General features: G+C 40.4%; 1 protein-coding gene across 23 annotated transcripts in view; it reads left to right on the top strand.

Moving 5' to 3' along the window:
• Positions 1-22,118, top strand: part of arvcfb (ARVCF delta catenin family member b) — a 322,152-nt gene that overhangs the window by 149,892 nt on the left and 150,142 nt on the right. Inside the window, exon 1 of one of the 23 annotated variants that reach the window (XM_078227222.1) lies at positions 2,461-2,754. The exons of 21 other annotated variants lie outside the window; for them this stretch is intronic. The gene's annotated coding sequence lies outside the window, so the exon portion shown is untranslated. Of the gene's footprint in view, positions 1-2,460; positions 2,755-20,255; positions 20,378-22,118 lie in introns of those variants that run through there. One more of the 23 variants, XM_078227224.1, reaches the window with a different exon arrangement.

Here is a 22,118-nt window from a genome sequence, read left to right on the forward strand (position 1 = left end):
CAGGATAGTGCTGTTTTGCAGAAACATCCAGAAACATTCCTGAGTTTTTAAACAAACACTGAATGAATTTGATCTTGGGTCTGTAAATAATTGACATAGCATTAGATGTGAGGAGACCACAACGCTACCATAAATGGTAACTGCCAAATGTTAGAACTGTGTGTTATTGCCAGTAATAGCTTCTTGAAGTTGACAGGTCTGCTGTTTCACCCCTGATGAAGTAGTGGACATAAGGCGTGATCTGGGCTGAGTTTCTGAAGTAGTTCTTTGTTTAAAACTTTTCATCTCGTGTAGATAAGAAAAAATTCTCAGGACAGCTTGAGGCATTTATATGTTTGAGAAGAGTAGAAAGGATCTTTTAAAAACTGAGTCTGCTGCAAGTTGCGGTGTAAAGGCTATCATTGGTAATGAATGTTGGAATAAACACTTCTCATAAAATCCGTTGGATTGTTGAATGTTTGCTTGCAGCGTAACTTGGGATTTGCTCGATTTTTAATGTTCAGAAAGCAGGCTGAAGAGCACTGTTTCAGGAGTGAAAATGATGACCAGTTAGTTCCAAAAGCATGATTTTGGTGTCGTTAAGCTTTTCCTGTATGTAAAAGCATATCTGAAGCTAACTAAGGGAAGTTAGTATTTTGAAATACTAGCAATGAATGACTATTTCTGTTCGTTTCTTGCACCTATTGGCCATGTCTTGTCCCAAAAGGAAACAGTAGATAAGTGGAACAAGATGTGGAACAAGATGCAGAACAATGTTTGAAAGAAAAAATGTGCTGGATAGTCTTGGATTTGAGAATTTTAAGACTTGTTGAGGTGGAAGATATTTGGCCTTGAAAAGGAACAGCATTAGCAAATGGAGAAGTAGTGGGTATTTAATTTGAGGTCGAAAATATGTTTGAGTGCGTTAATGAAGGAATAAAAGTGACAGTATCAAATTTAATGGGTGATCAGACATATTGGAGATAAATTATTTTGTGCTTAAAGAACTAAAAAGATTTTCACTGATCCTTTTATTGAGAGTACAATTTTACATGATTCACCAGCGTAGAAGTGCAGTTTCACAGGTGTCTTAAAACACAATCACCTGTCCAATGGCAGTGTCAAACCAGGCATTGCGTCCAAACGGAGGTAGTTGTTCAGTTTCTAAAGTGGATGTCAGAAGGTGATTGAATTTTTAAAAAATGTCCAATACTTATTCTGTTAAAATGTTATATTCATTTTCTGTGAGGAGAACAACAATCTATATTATTGAGTTTATTTTGGATGCAAATGTTAATCAGCGCACAGGAGGAATCTTTGATTCACTCAAAGCATCATATTTGGAATCGACTTGTGAAATTAACTTTCAGAGAAGTGCAGTTTTGAAATAAAATTGATTCTGCAGCTTGCTATCTCAAGTTGAAGAATTTTAGCAGGCCAGGTGTGCTTGAGGCTGATGTGCTAACATGCATTCCTAAGTTGTCAAGACCCTAGCACCAGAATACTCTGCAATTTATGGAAGTAGATTGGAACTGATGTCGAGCCTTGTCACTCACTCGTACACACAGCACTTATTTGATCTAGTCATGGTGTTGGGAGGTTCTATACCCAAGGGGCTGAGAGTCTGATCTTGGCCTTGTGAAAATTTACATGTGAACTTTGCAGCAGATTATGTAGTAGGTAGGAGCATCCCAATTTTCCTCTAACCTTCATGGAAATGAATTGTCTTGTCTATACTGATTTCTCTCTATGACACTAACTAAGTGCCTGAGACATCTCAGATGTAACTAAATGAAGTCATTGTGTAGCTGTTGGCAAAGTCAATGTAAAGTGAAGCTTTCATGTTTAAAACAAACCTCGTTTTGTACTACTATGCTAGTATACTTTTTCAATGTAAAAATGCAAAACTAAATTATTTTGTCTGATCAAGGCCCTTATGTTTCAAACAGAACTGTTGAATATGTGGGTGAATGTAGAATTGCCATCGAGTGGATTTGAAGTTTGTACCACTTTTGTTGCTCAAATTACAAACGCGTACGGGTGTATCTTGCTGCATGCTGAAGAACTAACTTGAGTTCCAAGTATTCTTTAGATAGAGGTTACTCCCTGGAGAACACGACAGTCTCTTTGTATAGGATCTGTTTTGCATGTGTACTTTCTGAAAATTTATCAAATCTAACTTTTTGACACAACTTTTGGCAAGCTTTTAGTGTTGCATTTGCCTTTGTCATGTGTTTTGTAGTGAATTTAACTGATTGGAAAACTGCTGAAATCATGGCGTTATGAGGAGAGAGAGGGTGGACTGTAGATTTTAGGTGGTGCAGCTGTGGGTTTAATTCTGACCCAAACTTTGAAGACTGCTTTTAGCACTGTCCTTGGTTTCTGTTAATTAGGGTGTGGTCAGATGTAGCTGTGTTGACTTTCCAGCTGTAACTGTCCATCTCAGCAAACTGCTTTTCTTCTATTCTGCACATGCTCAGTAGTACAGGATGGGCATTGTTGGAGGAAAGTTGGAGTTTGTGAAGCTGCTTGCTGCCTTAAAGAGCCATGGAAATAAGTAGTTTCAAGGCGTGGGCAATACTAGAACCAGCAGTTCATTAGAAAGAGGCATGTAACAAATTTTGAACTGGTGTGCGAAGATGAACAGAGCTATGGACACTCTGAGCTGTGAGTTCAATGTTAAAATGTGTGGAATTCGAGCAATAAACTCAATCACTGAAATTTAAGTGTTGTGGCTACAGGCAAGTTTTGGACAGTCTGCCACCAAGAGTCAAGGTGAGAAATTACGTTCTGAGACTGAAAGGTGAACTGCAAGGACAGATGTAAGCTTGATGTGAAGGAGATATATCAAGAAATGGAGCTACTGCAGAAAAGCATCCAAATGCTTAAGTCTTGTTTTTTTTCGGGGGGGGGGGGGGGGGGGGGAGCGTGGAGGGGGATGGAAGGTGGCAGAAGGAATGGTAGAATTTAAAATAAATTTCACAACAGTAAATAACCAAATGGCTTGCGATGGGATTTAAAGCTAAGTCTGACTTTACTTCTAAGATTGAATATAGTATTTCATTCCTCTCCAAAGAGTGTGCTGTAAATGGATTTGATTTGAAAGTTTCTGAAGTCAGTTTATTCCATAGTTCTGCACTTGTGAATTTACTATTGGTAAGCTATGAAGTATCAGTGATGTGCAGTTATTTACTCCAGATTGTCACAAATTAGTAGCAGTAACATTTGATGTTGGAGATGAATTGGGATGTATATCAGAGGAGACTCGCATTGGGTTTGTATAAATGTTCAAGTGTTAACTTGCTGTTCCCGCAGGCATAGAAAATGCAGTTGGCGTATTGAGTTTGTAATCTAATACTACCAGTACATGTCCTGAAATTGAGCAGCTGGAAGTATTAAACTGGAGAGTTTAAATCTCCAAAAATCACATTAAATATCATCTCGACCGGGGTTTAAAGTTGGAATTGATTTTGGGACACTGAGGTTCGCTGCCGATGCTTTTCAAATAACTCAAGTTGAAAGTTAGGTGAATATTACCAAGAATGTATATTGGGGTTAGTAGGTTGCTGGTGGGGAGGTGAGGTGGGGAGCTGAAAAAGATTAAATTGTAAAGCAAGTATTAAGTTACAGTGAATGTGAACAGTCATGGAGCATCAAGGCATTCACAGCTACTGATGAAGTGTTTTTATTGTACTTCTGTTTTAGCATTGAAATTTGAATCAACAGCAGTTTGATTTGGAAAATGCAGTTCTCCCTGATTTAAGTGCTCATTTTTGTGCCCTTTTTTAATTGCAATTTGAAACCAATCTGCATGTGTTGAAAGCACAGCATTTCCAGTTTTTTCAATTTGCTGGTTGACATTAAATGTTGTCATGTCATCGCTATCGATCCTGGGATTTTGCTTGTAAACTTTCATTGAGATTAAATCGTTTGATGCAATTTAATTTTTGTAAGAGAAGAATTATATTAGGCTTTTTCCCTGGCCACTTGCTCCTTTTTCTAATGGTTTTGGACAAAAGGATTCTGCAACTTCCCAATCCAAGTATTTGCATTCTAACAGAACTGGAATAAAAACAAATTCCTGGGGAAAAAATATCAGCTGGTCTGGCAGCATCTCTGGAGAGAGAAAGAGTTCATGTTTTGAGTCCAATCAGACTATTCTTTGAAACAACGGCTGTAATTTTGACCAAAAGCTGTGTGATGGAACTTTCATTATCCATGATTTAATTATCTGCCGCCTTCACATTACCTTATGGAATTTTTGTGGAGCCGAGCCTAAAAGGACATCATGTGATAACACCTCATGCAAACCCCAGGTTGTCTCTTGACTGAAACACTCAGCCCAAGAAAAATTGAAATTCCGTTGGTTTGCATCAGCCTCACCAAGATATTGGCTAATGTGCAGCACCAAAATGTTGACTCTACTCTTTCTGCTTTCCTTTCTACTCTCTCACCCCCTTATCAAATATTGGTACATAATGGAGGATTGGCTGCAACTTTATACTGATTCAATAGGATTAAATTATCTTCGCATACTTTGTGAGAATTTCACTTAATGCTAATATTGAATGGTGGTAATCAGTCTGTCCATACATCAAAGGATGTAATTTTGTTTTTTTGGAAATTTATGCATCTGGTCCCTCTTTGGAACTGGTGTTGCCAAAAATGTTGATGGTAATGTTTCTTAATTATCAATATATCATTAAGTTTCTATGTCTGAAGTATCAATGATAATTTGATGATTTTTTTTAAAGGTTAGTGGTGCCTTTTAAGTTTGTCCAATTTCTAAACACATAGAAATAAACATAGAAACCCTACAGTACAGAAAGAGGCCATTCGGCCCATCGAGTCTGCACTGACCACAATCCCACCCAGGCCCTACACCCATATCCCTACATATTTTACCCGCTAATCCCTCTAATCTACGCATCCCAGGACACTAAGGGGCAATTTTAGCATGGCCAATCAACCTAACCCGCACATCTTTGGACTGTGGGAGGAAACCGGAGCACCCGGAGGAAACCCATGCAGACACGAGGAGAATGTGCAAACTCCACACAGACAGTGACCCAAGCCGGGAATCGAACCCGGGTCCCTGGAGCTGTGAAGCAGCAGTGCTAACCATTGTGCTACCGTGCCGTAGTCAGCATTGCTCAAACTATACTATAGAATGTTTTGCTGTTGAATGTTTAGTTTACAAAAGATTTCTCAAATTGGTAACTTAATATTCACATGTAACCCCCTTTCAGTATATTTCAAAAAGCACTTGGCACATGATTTGTTTTCTAAATTTGCTGTACTCCTAGCATTTGATTATCTTTTAAGCTGGCGATGTGAGCAGCACTCTACAAAGACTGGTAGTTGGGGGAATGGAGCAAGACTGAAATACTGTCACAAGAACCAATGATATCTGAGGCTAATGGTTCAAATGTTTTAGCCAAACGCACAGTTCAATTCGGAATGTCACCTACCCATTTCTTGTTGATTTCTACAAACTTGGTTCAAATAGATTTTACGTTCAGCTGCATTTTACTTAGCCAGTGGGCTAAATGGTGATGTGTGCAGTAACTCTCAAGGTTGTTGGATGTACTTAGATTGTTAACATGAAAATATGTTCTCACTTTCTGGCTGAATGTTGTTACAAATTGGTGAAGAATTTGTAGAGCAACCCACACACTGAAAGCATGCATCATGTAATTGCTGTAAATTGGGATTAGAACTGATTTTCTCGGACTCTACCCAATGAACGATCGGTATTAAAATGTAACGTCAAGGGAGTTTTCAACTGCACTCTGCACAGGTCAACAGATTAGTTAATTTCCCTTCTGTAACTTGTGGTGAAATATTAGTGCTTTGTCACTTGAGCAGCAAATGGGTATGTACTTGGTTTCTTTTTTACTTGTTTTATTATGAAGAACCACAATAGCTGATTTTCTAATTGACTGCATCACTACTTAGTTTATGAAGTACTACGAATAGCCCAGCAGCAGCAAATACTTTATTGACCAAGATAAATCTTAGACACACTAAATTCTTGGGTACCTAAGAGGTTGGAGAAACTTGGTTTGTTCTCACTGGAACGATGGAGGTTGAGGGGTGACCTGATAGAAGTCTACAAGATTATGAGGCGCATGGACAGAGTGAATAGTCGGAAGCTTTTTCCAGGGTGGAAGAGTCAATTACTAGGGGCCACAGGTTCAAGGTGCGAGGGGCAAGGTTTAAAGAAGATGTGCGAGGCAGATTATTTACACAGTGTAGTGGGTGCCTGGAACTCTTTGCCGGGGGAGGTAGTGGAAGCGGGTACGGTAGTGACTTTTAAGAGATGACTTGACAAATACATGAATAGGATGGGAATAGAAGGATATGGTGTCCGGTACGGGGTTTTAGTTAAGCGGGCAGCATGGTCGGTGCAAGCTTGAAGGGCCTGTTCCTGTGTTGTAATGTTCTTTGTTCTCTTTAAAATCCTCAAAATCACTTACTGGCCCTAGATTTTTTTGAGAATAAACATACTGTTTGAAATTATGCCATTAAGGAAATTAACTTAATATTTGCAGACTATATTGTATTTATCTCTTGGCTGTAATTCTGACTAAGCATTTGAGGTGAGATTGTTTATAACTGCAAAGCCTAATCATGGTGTAAAGCTATTTGGATGGAGCATAGATGCAGTTACAGTACAACTACAACACTGGTATCTCAGCAATGAGGAAAATTGTTCCGGAACATCATGTACCTGTACACAAGGAGCAGGAGAAATCCAACACGGCTAATTACCACCCCATCAATCTACACAATTATTAGTAATGTGATGGAAGGGAGCATCAACAGTGTTATCAAGTGGCACTATGCAATAACTTGCTCAGTTTGGGTTCTGTGAAGGCAACTCAGCTCCTGATCTCATTACTGTCTTGGTTCAAACACTGACAAAAGAGTGAAACTCCATGGGTGAGGCGAGAATGACTGCCCTTGACATCAAGGCCGCATTTAACTGAATGTAGCATCAAAAAAGTCCTAGTAAAACTGGAGTCAGTGAGAATCTGGGCAAAATCTCAATTGGTTGGAGTCTGGCCTTGCACAAAGGAAGCTGGTTATGGTTGTTGGTGGTCAGTTCCAGGACATCACTGCAGGAGTTGCTTAGGATGATGTCCTCAGCCCAACCATCTTCAACTGCATCATCAATGACCAGCTTTCCATCTTATGGTCAGAAGTGGGGATGTTTGATGCAGTGTTCAGCACCATTCTGACTATTCATACCAAAGCAATCCATGTCCAAATGCAGCAAGACCTGGACAATATGCAGGCTTGGGCTGACAAGTGGCAAGTAACATTCATGCCATATAAGTGAGAGGCAATGACCATCTCCAACAAGAGAAAATCGAACATCACACTTTGACATTCTTTGGCATTGCCATTGCTGAATCCCTCACTATTAAAATCATTGACCAGAAACTGAATTAGAGAGTCATATAAATACTGTGGTTATAAGAGCAGGTCAGAGGCAAGGGACCCTTGAGTGAGTAAGTAGTCTCCTGTCTCATCAAAGTCTGTCCACCATCTACCAGGCACAAGTCAGGAATGTGATGGAATACTCCCCACTTGCCTGGATGAGTGCAACTCCAACAACACTCAAGAAGCTTGACAACATCCAGGGCAAAGCAATCTATTTGATTGGCACCACATCCACAACCATTTCTTCCCAACCCCCCCGTGTACCTACACCGCATGGACTGCAGCGGTTCAAGGATGCAGCCTCCCACCACCACAGAGGGCATTTAGGATAATAAATGCTGGCCTAGCCAGTGAAGCCCACAATCAATGAATAAGTAAGAAAAAGTTAATTAAGTCATACCAGTTCAGAGATGCTGGGAAGCATTGAAGCCAGCAATTGTTTGGAGACTGTTTCAAACACTAGTGGTTTTTAAAATCATCTTTTAATGACTTTCCGTATTACAAATTACGATATATCTGTAAGCTGCTCCTGAATTTGTCTTTTATATTTTGGTGCTCCGGAGGGAAATGGGCACGAGGCAATGGAATGTTTTTGTTGCCATATTAAGTAGTTGCTTTAACAGAAGACTCTGCTCCAAATCGCATTGAAAAATAGCTGTTGTCAGCAAGCACTGAAACCTTGAGTGGCATCTCAAACCTTTTCAGTAAAGTGTTTCTTCTCTTTGTTAATAACTGAAGCTCCAGCTTCGTTCAAATTGGTGTGGTAGAAAAATAGCTGCTGCTTGTTAGGCCGTACATAGCTGTGCCATATGGAGTGTGATTCTCAAATTACAGAAAATGGACTGTTATTCAGTCAACATATGTGAAGTGAACAGATAGAATGTATCCATTGTCAACCTTCAGAAAACTGGGGTGCTCATCAACCCAAATGATTCTTGCATGTCTCCAGACCAGGTGTAAAGCAATGTTAGAGGAGCTTTATATTGATTCTGTTGAATGTCTTCTCTGCTTGAATCATGCCTGTAAATTCTGTAAAGACTCTCATTCCAAACATTATTTTGTAAATTGAGTTTGTGTCTTTATATGCCCTGTTTGTGAACAAAACACTCACCTGATGAAGGGGCAGCGCTCCGAAAGCTAGTGGCTTGTGCTGCCAAATAAACCTGTCGGACTTTAACCTGGTGTTGTGAGACGACTTACTGAGAATCATGCCTGGCACCGATTTAAAGGGGACAGTTTGGGAGAACTCAGTGAAAAGTAAAATTTGTTTCTTTATTGCAAGTGACAGTGGTTAATCGTAATGTAAAGCTAAGAAAGGATTACAAAACTTAACCAGCTTCAAATAAAGCTAAATCTTTGGAGGTAATTGCTCATTCTGGGTTTATGGAATAGATTTCCAGGTACTGTAGTCGCTTGGTAGTACAGAACTTGAGTATTGCTGAAAAGCCTAGGTTGTCAAAGTTTTTTGTCTTGCACTCATCAGGGCAGATGCAAGAATACCCAATTTCAAAGGCAGCAACAACTTGTACTACATGAGAGAAGGTTGATGAGCATGAAATCTCTGGTTGTGATGTTGCCATTCCCTGCGTACAAATACATGTACCTTCTAGCTTGTGTAACTTCTAATCTCACTTGTGCTTGAAGCTGAATATATTCAATAGCAGGATCCCGTTTTCTACAGGCAAAAGGAACATGTTCAAGCATTGCACTTTGTTGAATTAAACATAAGCATGGGGACAGTAATTGCTAGGTGTACTCCCCAAGGCCTTGACCAATTACAATTGACGTCCCTGCCAATCAGCACCCTTTCCTCGAGCATTGTTGCTCCCTTGGAAATTTGACATTGTTGTATCTGTCCTAATGAGTGCAAGATGAAAAGCTTTGACAGCATGTCTCTCATCAGTGATAAGACGGTTAATAAAAATTTGTGTTGCGTTATTAGTGAGTGGGTATCTTATTCATGTTCGCAGAAAAATATGAAGCAATGGTGAGGTCAAGCTGTCATATAACTACTATGATCAACTTTAATAAAGCCTAATTTGCATAATTATTTGTCTATCACCAGAGGCTCTATGGCTTTTCAATGCCAGTTAAAATCTTAATCTTATTATTTATGTAGATGTCATTTGGATATTATGCCTTCAGTATACTCCACTCCAATTTGTGCCTGTAGTGTCTCAATTTCACTGAGTTGGAAGCTGAGCAAGCAATAAAACCTAAATTGCTCAACATTAGCTCTAGTATAACAACGGGACATGACATGGTGTGTACTATGCCAGACTTGCGCATCGTAAATAGGCCACTATTTAATTATATTGGTTTAGTTCGTACGTTCATTGTGCAAGTGGCTCTATGGTCTTTGTTGACACCAGTAATTTTTTTGAAAAATTCGGCAAAATTCAAATTCTACTTTTTAAAATGGAAGATTCTTTGCTGAACAATAATCAGCAAAGCAAATGCAGAATTAACATGAGTTAACAGACACATTGTGGTTGAATGTGAACTATAAATTGGACACTAAATGGCAGATACAACTGTGACGTATGAAAAATTGGTTTTGCAATCTGATCAGATTTTGGTGAAGTCAATAGGTCACAAAAGTCCTTCAAACTGTCTTTCTCGTGTGGAATTTCAGCCCCCCTCCAACTTGGTTTGATCCCCAGTCAACAGCAGTGCACAACCCAACTTGAGTTCTGTGGACAGGCCATTTTTATAAATGGCACACATCTGAAAAACTTTTTCAAAGCTGGTGTACATCCACCAGTGTTATCTTCCATGAACAGCTGCATCAACTTACACTCGGCTTCTGGATTTGGCTGATTTTCCATCTTCAATTTGCTTGTACTGTGGCTTCAGCAACCACTACTGCAGTGCTTGGACTGATCAATGTCCTTTCATATATTTCAACAAGATTTAGCTTTGATTTCCCAACCTTTTTATCTTGGGTTTCCATGGAAACTTGGAAGTTCAATTTCATTTGAGTTTTCCATTTCCTTTCCAGTTTAGTTTTAATTCTGAGGTAGCATCTGCCTCAAAAATATGCTAATTAAATTTAAAAATATAGATTCCCTCACAGCACAGCCAATATAATGGGTACAGGCAACATAGATTGTGTTAAGACTTAATTCTGTACTGCATATTTGCAGAAAATTCATGAAATGTTTCATAAGTATGTTTGCAGTGCTATTACATTTCCTTGTAAACAGCTGTGTGTCTGAGGCCGATAGCCAGAGTTACGGAATGTTGAATGTGTCCCGCTGTTGTCGGACCCCAAGCAATGGCTCACATTTTTTAGTATATAAAATTTGACTAGGCAGCTTAAAAATTTGAAGAGATTAACGTGCTTTGATTCTTAATTCCTTTTGACATTTAATGTTAACTTTTTAAAATCGACCTTCTCGTAATGTTGACCAGATAAGCAGCAGGTTCCAATGTCTGCAGTACTTTGTAGCCAGTTGAGGGTTTTCAGGATGTCCTGTGACCAAATTTCAATGTGAAAAAAGGTTGATGAAAGACTGAACAAAGTCCAGAATTTGTCCACATGATCCTGAGGGTAAGGTATCAGAAACCTGAGTTAACCTGGTGAAACTGAGCTGCAGAGAGGAATTTGTCTGTCTGCCTCTGTGTGCAATAGAAACTAAAACATGGCAGATAGATTAGGCCTTAGGTCTGCAGGTTTTTTGGATGTGAACCTAAAGAGAATGAGGAAGACTATATAGTAATAACTTAGAGTCCTAGAGGATTACAGCATGGAAACAGGCCCTTCGGCCCAACTTGTCCATGTCGCCCCTTTTTTTAAAAGAGCCCCTAAACTAATCCCAATTGCCCGCATTTGGCCCATATCCCTCTATACCCATTGTACCCATGTAACTATCTAAATGCTTTTTAAACGATAAAATGGTACCCTCCTCTTCTACTACCTCTGGCAACTTGTTCCAGACACTCACCACCCTCTATGTGGAAAAATTACCCCTCTGGACACTTTTGTATCTCTCACCTCTCACCTTAAACCTATGCCCTCTAGTTTTAGACTCCCCTACCTTTGAGAAAAGATATTGACTATCTAGCTGATCTGTGCCTCTCATTATTTTATAGACCTCGATAAGATCACCCCTCAGCCTCCTACGCTCCAGGGAACAAAGTCCCAGTCTATCCAGCCTCTCCTTATAACTCAATCCATCCAGTCCTGGTAGCATCCTAGTAAATCTTTTCTGCACTCTTTCTAGTTTAATAATATCCTTTCTATAATAGGGTTACCAGAACTGCACACAGTATTCCAAGTGTGGCCTTACCAATGTCTTGTACAACTTCAACAAGACGTCCCAACTCCAGTATTCAATGTCCTGGCCAATGAAACCAAGCATGCCGAATGCCGCCTTCACTCTGTCCACCTGTGACTCCACTTTCAAGGAGCTATGAACATGTACCCCATGATCTTTGTTCTGTAACTCTCCCCAATGTCCTACCATTAACTGAGTAAAACTTCAAATAAAATAAATTAATATATTACTGAAGTGAAATGAGGCAATATTGGGTGGCATTCCATAGTGTACTATCAAAATGAGCAGATATTAATTACAATGCTGCACCAGTCCAAAGGGCGGCATGGTAGCACAGTGGTTAGCACGGCTGCTTCGCGGCTCCAGGGACCTGGGTTCGATTCCCGGCTTGGGTCATTGTCTGTGTGGAGTTTGCACATTCCCCCGTGTCTGCGTGGGTTTCCTCCGGGTGCTCCGGTTTCCTCTCACAGTATAAAGATGTGCAGGTTAGGTTGATTGGCCATGCTAAAATTGCCCTTAGTGTCCTGGGATGCGTAGGTTAGAGGGATTAGTGGGTAAAATATGTAAGGATATGCGTGGGATTGTGGTCAGTGCAGACTCGATGGGCCGAATGGCCTCTTTCTGTGCTGTAGGGTTTCTAAGATTCTGAATGCATGGAAAAAAACTTGCTTCTGTGGGCACATCCTGTCAGTTTTTTGTTATAAATTTTTGTTTCCATTTCCATGTGATAAAAATGCCTGTGAAATTGTCACGCAGTTTGCAACAGTGGAATTGATGTACTGGCAGATTTTTGCATAGGCAGTTTCAGTATCATTATAAATGCAAACATTAGAATTATAATATAAAAAGTGCGTTTTACAATGGAGACACAATTCTGTCTGCAAGCCCTCCTAATTATCCTCCAGCCATAATCCTATTTCAGCTGAAGTTAACATGATAATGACTCCCTGTGTGCAACACCTTGCAATGAAGACCTTGTGACTGGTATTTGACTATCTGTTGCATTTTTGTCTTTTTTGTATCACCTTTACTCATTACAAATTCTGTGCCCATATTCCGTGCGGTCAGACCCAGCTGCTGAGTTCACACAATTCTTGAAAAATGTTCTCTCAAAATGTTTTTCCTCCTAACTAAAATGTATAAACCAAATTCAGGTTTTCAAACATTAGGTTTTAAAAATCGCACTTTTCTCCAACATTTTATCTACCGATTATTTGAAATATTTTGTCTTTGTCCAACAAAGTTCAGGTTAGGTGGATTGGCTATAGTAAATTGCCCCTTAGTGTCCCAAGATGTAGGGATTAGCGGGATAAACATGTGGGATTATGGGGAACAGGGGCTGGGTACGATGCTCTGTTGGAGAGTCAGTGCTGACTCTGGCCGAATAGCCCCCTTCTCCACTGCAGGCATTCTATGTTAAAATGTTAATTTGAGCACCATGGATTCTCCCTAAACCCTGGGCTTGGAGTGAATATTTCCCTAACTTGTGACTCCCGAGCAGAATTTGGCTCATACAGTCAAAGCATGGCCATATATATTGTGTATCTCGTTCCCAGATGCTGTTTCATTGAAATAGGAAATAATTTTGAAAAACAAGAGGGCAAATTTCAAATTTAGGTTTTTGGTAAACTCGGCTGTATCAAGGCAGCTTCAGTGTTTTATGAATTTAGAATCCAAGAGGGCTATTTGACCCATGGTGTCCATGACGGCTTTCTGAAAGAGCAGCTTGACCTGTCCAACTCCCCTACCCTATCACCATAATCCTGCAGTTTTTTTCTCAAGTGCTTATTCAATTCCCTATTGAAAGCCATGATGGAATCTGCCTCCAAAACACTCTTAGGCTGTGCATTCCAAGTCCTAATCACTCAATGCACAAAATATTTTTCCACATGTCGCCTTTGGTTCTTTTGCCATTCACCTTAAATCCGTATCATTTGGCTCTTGACCCTTCTGCCAATAGGAAGAGTTTCTCCCGATCTACTTTGTCTAGACTCCACATGATTTTGAACACCTCTATCAAACCTCCTGTCAACCTTTTTAAGGAGAATAACCTCAGCCTCTTTGATCTATCCACAAAGTCTCTTGACCTGGAACCATTCTCAAATCTTTTTTGCACACTCTCTGAAGTCTTCCACATCCTTTATAAAATGTGATATCTGGAACTGAAGGCAACATTCGACTTGAGAATTAGCCACCAGTATTTTACAAAGGTTGTTCATAAATTTGCTTGCTTTTGTGCTCTAGTTTTTATAAAGCCCAGGATTCCATATGGCCTTTTAACAAAGATAGTGTGAGTGACTGTGAGAGGATGTTCCGAATGGCTATGAGGCGTTTGTGAGCGGAGGGGATAGTCCCTTCAGAATGATCAAAGGGGAGAGGAAGATGTATTTGGTTTTGGCATCATGTGCAAACTGCTGCGTTTCTCTGCAAGGCAGCTGTAATTATACTTTAAACATGCCTAAATTGGCTTTAAATTGCTTTGCAACTCTGAGGTGGGATGGAGATGAAAATTAGTTATTTGCTGGAACCATTTTTCATATGGCTGTGCCTATGATGCCCTTAATCACAGGTTTCAAAAAGGTGATTTGTGGAGGATATTAGAACATACAAGTTAAGAAAGAAAGACATAAGAACATAAGAACATAAGAAATAGGAGCAGGAGTAGGCCATCTAGCCCCTCGAGCCTGCCCCGCCATTCAATAAGATCATGGCTGATCTGACGTGGATCAGTACCACTTACCCGCCTGATCCCCATAACCCTTAATTCCCTTACCGATCAGGAATCCATCCATCCACGCTTTAAACATATTCAGCGAATAACCTAAGAACCAGGCAGTGGTATCGTTATTGAACTAACCAGGCCGCAGCTGGAATACTGTGTGCAGTATTGGTCCCCTTATATGAGGAAGGATATATTGGCATTGGAGGGAGTGCAGAGAAGGTTCACCAGGTTGATACCGGAGATGAGGGGTTTGGATTATGAGGAGAGGCTGAGGAGATTGGGTTTGTACTCGTTGGAGTTTAGAAGGATGAGGGGGGATCTTATGGAGACTTATAAGATAATGCGGGGGCTGGATAGGGTGGAGGCGGAGAGATTCTTTCCACTTAGTAAGGAAGTTAAAACTAGAGGACACAGCCTCAAAATAAAGGGGGGTCGGTTTAGGACAGAGTTGAGGAGGAACTTCTTCTCCCAGAGGGTGGTGAATCTCTGGAATTCTCTGCCCACTGAGGTGGTGGAGGCTACCTCGCTGAATATGTTTAAAGCGCGGATGGATGGATTCCTGATCGGTAAGGGAATTGAGGGTTATGGGGATCAGGCGGGTAAGTGGTACTGATCCACGTCAGATCAGCCATGATCTTATTGAATGGCGGGGCAGGCTCGAGGGGCTAGATGGCCTACTCCTGCTCCTATTTCTTATGTTCTTATGTTCTTATGTCTTTCTTTCTTAACTTGTATGTTCTAATATCCTCCACAAATCACCTTTTTGAAACCTGTGATTAAGGGCATCATAGGCACAGCCATATGAAAAATGGTTCCTCAATACAATTATTATACCCAAGAAATTCAGATGAAAGGTCATCACAACCTGAAACATTGGATAGAATTTAATACCCATCCCCAAGATGGGGGTCTTGTAATCAAGCGGGGCGATACCCGGTAGGCAGTCTGTGGCCTTTACACTTCTGCTCCAATTCATTCCAGGGCAGGAGGGTATTGTAGATGACATTTCATCATTGTCATGTATTCAGTGCAGGATCTGGCATCAGAAAATGGGGCAGCGGAGTTGCTGAAAGTGAACCAATCCCTGCCCCTGTATTCTTGTTGCCAGGAGGCAGGTAGTGGTATCGTTATTGAACTAACAACCAGAGACCCAGACTAATGATCTGGGTCCCCAGATTTAAATCCCACCATGGCAGATGGTGAAACTTAAATTCAGTGGAAGTCTGGAACTGAATGTCTAATGATGACCATGAAAATGAAACCATTGTTGTAAAATCCCACTTGTTTCATTAAGCCCTTTATGGATGGAAATCTGCCATCTTTAGCTGGTCTGACCGACATGTGACTCCTGATCCACATCAATTTGGTTGACTCTTAAATGCCCCCTGAAATGGCCTGGCAGGCCACTTGGTTCAAAGGCAATTAGGGATGGCCACAAATGATAGCCCCGCCAATGACACCCACATCCATGAAAGAAAGCGAAAAGCTCTGTCGCCAGCCAGTGAGTCCATTGGTTAAGTTCCACTGGTTAACTCTATTCCTCTGCATAGATGTTATCTTGAGTATTTCCAGAATTTTGTTCCTATTTGAGAAATCTAAGCTCTAATTTAACCTCTTGTGCAATCACATTAAGCCAACTTTACTCCCTAATTACAAGACAGCATATGTTGATATAAACCAGAAAACCCATGACCTCTTATTAATCAGTAGTGAAACTGCTTATTGATATGGCAAGAATTCCAGATATTAACCCTGTTGGCAGGCCAATTGAGTCCTCTGTGCAATGAGTACACACGACAGTCCGGCACTTACATGCAAGCCAGTGCAAAGTTCAGAAACAAAGAAAAATTGTAATAAATAATAAAATGGAAATAACATTCAGGCCAAATAAGAATTTAATCCATGGCTTCAGTTGGCATTGAGAAATTGCTCAGGGTTTTGCTGCTTTTGCCGAGAGGACAGTGAAGGCTTGTGAATTTGCAATCCTTACTCCTTCCCATCCAGACCATGTACTGCCATATGTGCAAAATTAAAATACAATCCAAGAATTCATTCCATCGTCAACAATTTTTCTGACAGAGAAACATGAGCACATCTCTGCATGGTTGAAATACTATTTAGCAGCAGAAATCAGCTGGAAAAAATGGAAGTCAAGCACAAAAGGCTGGCCCTTGCCTTCAGTAAATTTGAAAACCTTCCATTTCACAAAATGTGACATTCAGTGTGGTCCAAAATACAGCATACTGCACTCCACTTTATGGTCTTGTGTTCACATTGTACTTTTTAACAGCAAGTGTGCTGCACCCTATCCTGGCAATGTCTGATCAATATAAAATAAGTGAATAGTGCCTTTCCAATAATATTCAGCAGCTGACTTTTATTGCAGATTGAGAGAGCTATTGCCCTCAGTGACCTGCATTTTGGCCAACAACTGGCTTGATAACCTGCAGTGCTTACGTCAAGCTCACAAGATTGGTTACTTAAAAGCTGTAGCTTTAGCACCTTAGGAGCGTAATAAAGATATTTCTGTACATTTCACTATTCGCCACAGATTGTCATTTTATAAGACACTACAAAATGAAGGTCGCTATGTATTTTGAGAAAGTATGATATTTCAAACATGACCATCACCCTTTGTTATCCTGAGCACCTTACTGGTCGTTTCAAGCCTTAAGCTTTTTATCTGTACTATGGGCAATCTCTTAGAAATGAAGAAAAGAAGGAACTAACAGTTTTACAACCTCAGTACATCCAAAGCACTTGAAAGACAATGTAACACTTTTTTGAAGGGTACTTGTAATGTTGGAAAACACAGCAGTGAATTTGCACGCAACAGTGTCTCTGATAACTGTCCAGTTTTTAAGTGAAGTTAATCAAGGGGTAAATACTCATCACACTTGCTTGTGAAGTAGCATCTTTGAGCGAAGGCTGACATAATTAGCATTTGTTTGCCTCTTCATGTACTACTTGCAGTATTATCAACTTTCTGAACACAGAAAAAATATGCCATTCAAACCCTGAAAACTGATCCACCCGTTTAGTTGCATGATGTCTGATATATAGCATCATAGAGGGGTATTCATCACAGAAAAGGTCCCTTGAGCCCATCGCATCTGCATTGGTCAAAGACACAGTAAATCATCTCACAATACCAGGTTAAAGTCCAACAGGTTTATTTGGTAGCACGAGCTTTCGGAGCATTGCCCCTTCATCAGGTAACTCACCTGATGAAGGGGTAATGCTCCGAAAGCTCATGCTATCAAATAAACCTGTTGGATTTTAACCTGGTGTTGTGAGACTACTTATTGTGCCTACCCCAGTCCAATGCCAGCAACTCCACATCTTGGTCAAAGACAAAACACCTATCTATTCTAATCCCATTTTCCAGTGCTTGGCCCATAGCCTTATATGTCTTGGTATCGCAAGTGCACATCTAAATGCGACTAACATGTTATGAAGGTTTCTGCTTCCACTGTCCTTTCGGGCAGAGAGTTCCAGACTCCCACCACCTTTTAGAGTTTTTCCTGACATCTCTAAACCTCCTGTCCTTTAACTTAAATCTATGCCCCTAGTCATTGATCTTTCCGCCAAGGGGAAAGTTTTCTCCCTGCCTACTCTATCTATGCCCCTCATAATTTAAAAAAAATATCTCAATAATGTCCCCCCTTGGTCTCCTCAGCTATCCAATCTCTCATAACTAAAACTCTCTAGTCCAGACACCATCCTGGTAAATTTCATTTCCAATGCTATCACATAACTTCTATTATGTGGATTTCAGAACTGCACACAATACACTAGCTGTGGCCGAATCAACGTTTTATACAGTTCCAGCATAAATAACCTCCCTGCTCTTAAAACTCAATGCCTCGGCTAATAAAGGCAAGTATACCTTAACCACTCTACCCACTGTCCTGCTACCTTAAGGGACTGGTGTACGTACACACCAACATCCTCCTGATCCTCGGTTCTTCCCGGAGTTCTGCCTTCATGTTTTCCTTTGCCTTGTTTGTCCTGCCCAAGTGCTCATGCTTATCTTGATTGAATTCCATTTACCACCGATCAGCCCATCTATATCCTCCTGTAATCTATCTCTATCCATTTATACACATTTGAAAAATGTCCCTTGATAGAATTGTTTAATAAAATTCCAGCTATTTCAGTCCTTGAGAACTTTGATCCAGAGTCTGCCTTTAGGGTTTGCAAGTTCCAGATTTCCACTACCCTTTTCAATACATGCATTTTGCTCCCGCATTGTGGAATTCTCCCAAATGTACTAGATCTTATCAAGCTATGCCACTGCAACATTTCAAATGAAAGAAGTCGACTCTGTAATTTTCAACAAACCTGAAGATCGATAATTTAAATTTTGCCAATCTCTTCTTTTGCTGGGTTGTGATACTGTGGTTGCTGCTTCAGATGTGAGCCAAGCTGGTGAGAATCAGTTAGCTATTTGATTCTCAACCTGATCAAACCTGGCACACGTGCACATTTACAATAGGGTGTGATGGATTATCATCAGATCGGAAACTTTGGCTAATGTTCCACTCAAACTGCTGTGCTTAGACCAATTAGTATCCTACAGCTGATCTATTCTTAGATTTAACCTGGAATTTTCTTGGCCTGTGTTGCTCAGATATTCAGCACCTTAATCAACGATCCAGTGGGAGGGCTATTTTTATCTATGAAGAAAAATGAACTTAATTATGAGCATTTTTTCTTATTTTTGTTTCAACATTGAAAGCTAGTACACATCACTGATTAAAGGAATTGTTATGCTTGGCCATGTGAGGAAACTGAATTAACGTCAGTAGATTGTCATTAATCAAGGGTACTACAGTAATCTTGTCATTTTTACTCGAGTTATGGATTCGGTCCCTCATGTTGTGCACAGTAATAACCTGCTTCATCTTTAACGCTCATTTCTTGTTAAAGTACTGTTCAGAAGATTGTATATTTGAGAATACAAATTTGCTTTAGAAAAGATATTTATGCCATCATATGTGGCTCGTCAATTGCACTGGTGAACAGAAATTGTGAGAAAAGAAATTGTGTGTGTGGAACAAGAGAGAGGCCAGTTAGCCTAACAAGACTGAGTATAAAATCTACAATGTGTTTGAATGAAATTCTTTTTCCCTCTAGTGTGAGAATCTTGTACATGGCTATTTCTAGAATACTCTGTAATGAAACACAATTTTTATCGATTTTCATGTTTCAACTACTCAACTGTGGGCGATACCCTGGCTGCAACTATCATCTCTCCTGCGGTTTGCTTTATCTTATCCCTTTAACCTTCAACTGACATTTTTGGAGCTTATTTTGAGTGATTCTCAACAATGTTTACTGTGTTTGCGAGGCCATTCAACCCAATTTAGCTGAGCTATTCAAGATTAAAACTTGGCTCGCTTTCTTTCCCCATCACATCATCCAAAAGACTCGAAGCTTTCTAAGACTTTGACCTCTTCTAATGCAAATGTTGATTACAATTTGATGGAAAAATTTCTGTTGACAGTTTGTGCACTTTAAACCAATACTGTTTCATTTTCTACAAGGTGAGACATGTAAATTTGCAGCCTAGAAGAATTATTAAATCCCACTACCCTGCTCTTTTCCAATAACCCTGTTTAATATATTGTATAATTGCCCTACAATTCCTTACACTATTAGCACTCAAGTGTTTCAACTTTATCTTCATCCATTTTACACTTCACCTCTGTCTCTTGAATTATTTCCGTATGTAGAACTGTTGGACAATTGTTCCATAAATTCAGACATTTAATTCCTTTGCAGATTCCTGGTTGCTTCTTTCAATTTTTTTCCCCACGCTCATTTTGCTGTCATCTTCAAACTTGACCACTTCACATCTTTGCTGTCATATAGCTGAGCAGCAGGAATCCGTGGAACAAGTCCCGAGGTACAAATCTTGGCGCAGTCTCCTTACAAGATACAGGTGATTTCTTTTGTTTGTGCCAGTTTTCTTTATTTGTTCCTGGTGTGTGAATGTTGCTGTGAAAGTGGTGGTGAGCTGCCGCCTTGTACTACTGTAGTCCATGTCATTTGGGAAGGAAGTTCCATGATTTTGACTCAATGACAGTGAAGGAATGGCAAATCAGATGGAGAGGAGTTTGTAGGTGTTGGTGTTCCCATTCCCATGCTATCCTTATCCTTCTGGGTGGTAGAAGTTGTAGGTTTGAAAGGAGGCTTGGCAGATTGCAATCGTGTATTTTATAGATGGTACATAATGCTGTCACTGTGGACTGATGGTGGAGGGAGTGAATGCTTAAGGTGGTGGATGGGGTGCTAAATAAGCAGGCTGCTTTTTCCTGGACATTGCCGAGCTGCTCTGATCCAGGCAAGTGTTCTTTACACTTCCAACTTGCACCGCTTGGACAGTGGGCAGGACCTGGGGAGCCAGCAGTTGTTATTCATTGCAGAATTCGGTGTCTCACCTGCTCTTGAAGTTGCAGTATTTATATGGCTGGTCCAGTTCAGTTTCTTGTCAACGGTAACCTCCGATATGTTAATAGTGGGGGACTCAATGATGGCAATGTTGTTGAATGTCGAGGGGGTATGGTTATTTCTCTTCTGTTCAAGATGGCCATTGACTTGCACTTCTGTGGCACCAATACTCGTCACTTTTCACCCAAGCCTGAATTTTGCACATTTCTTGCTACATGCAGACAAATGCTGCTTCAATATCTGAAAATTTGGCATGTCTGCTACGACTCTCTCCAACTTTTATAGATGCACATAGAAAGCATTCTGGTTATATCGCAGCTTGGTTTGGCTCCTGCTCTGTCCAAGACCGCAGGGGTTGTGTAGGAAGCCCAGTCCATCACACAAACCGGTTTTCCATCCCTTGACTCTGTCTACACTTCCTGCTGTCTCGGAAAAGCAGCTAGCATAATTAAGGACCCCACGCACCCTGGACATTCTCTCTTCCACCTTCTTCTGTTGGGAAAAAGATACAAAAGTCTGAGGTCACGTACCAACCGACTCGAGAACAGCTTCTTCCCTGCTGCCATCAGACTTTTGAATGGACTTACCTTGTATTAAGTTGATCTTTCTCTACACCCTAGCTATGACTGTAACACTACATTTTGCACACTCTCGTTTCCTTCTCTATGAACAGTATGTTTTGTCTGTATAGCGCACAAGAAACAATACTTTTCACTGTATACTAATGTGTGACAAATCAAAAGATGTTACTGAACTCAGCAAACAACAGTGAATGTCCCCATTTCTGACTTCATGATGAAGCAGCTGATAGTTTAGCTCCATGAGGAACTTTACCCCAATGTTCTGGCACTAAGATGATTGAGTCTTTGTGCAAGGTCTAACTCCCAACTGATGGAGAGTTGTCCAACTGATACCTACTGATTCAGTTTTGCTCGGGCTCCTTGATGCCCCATTCAGTCAAATGGTGTCAAGGATAGTCCCTCTCTCCTTGCTTCTGGAGTTCAGCTCTTAGGTCCATGTTTGAACCAAGCCTGTAATAAGGTCGGGGGGTTGAGTGTTCTGAACATCTGAGCAGGTTATTGCTTGAGTAAGTTCCAGTGAAATTTTATTGACCTGAAATGTTAATTTTCTCGTTCCCAAAATGCCGCCTGATCTGAGCATTTCTGACGTTGTGCTCATTGTAAATGCTTGATGGTGCTGTCACTAGCCATTCATCAGTTTACTCTCCACCA

This window comes from Mustelus asterias, chromosome 13 (genome assembly GCF_964213995.1).
Source record: "Mustelus asterias chromosome 13, sMusAst1.hap1.1, whole genome shotgun sequence".
NCBI lineage: Eukaryota > Metazoa > Chordata > Chondrichthyes > Carcharhiniformes > Triakidae > Mustelus > Mustelus asterias.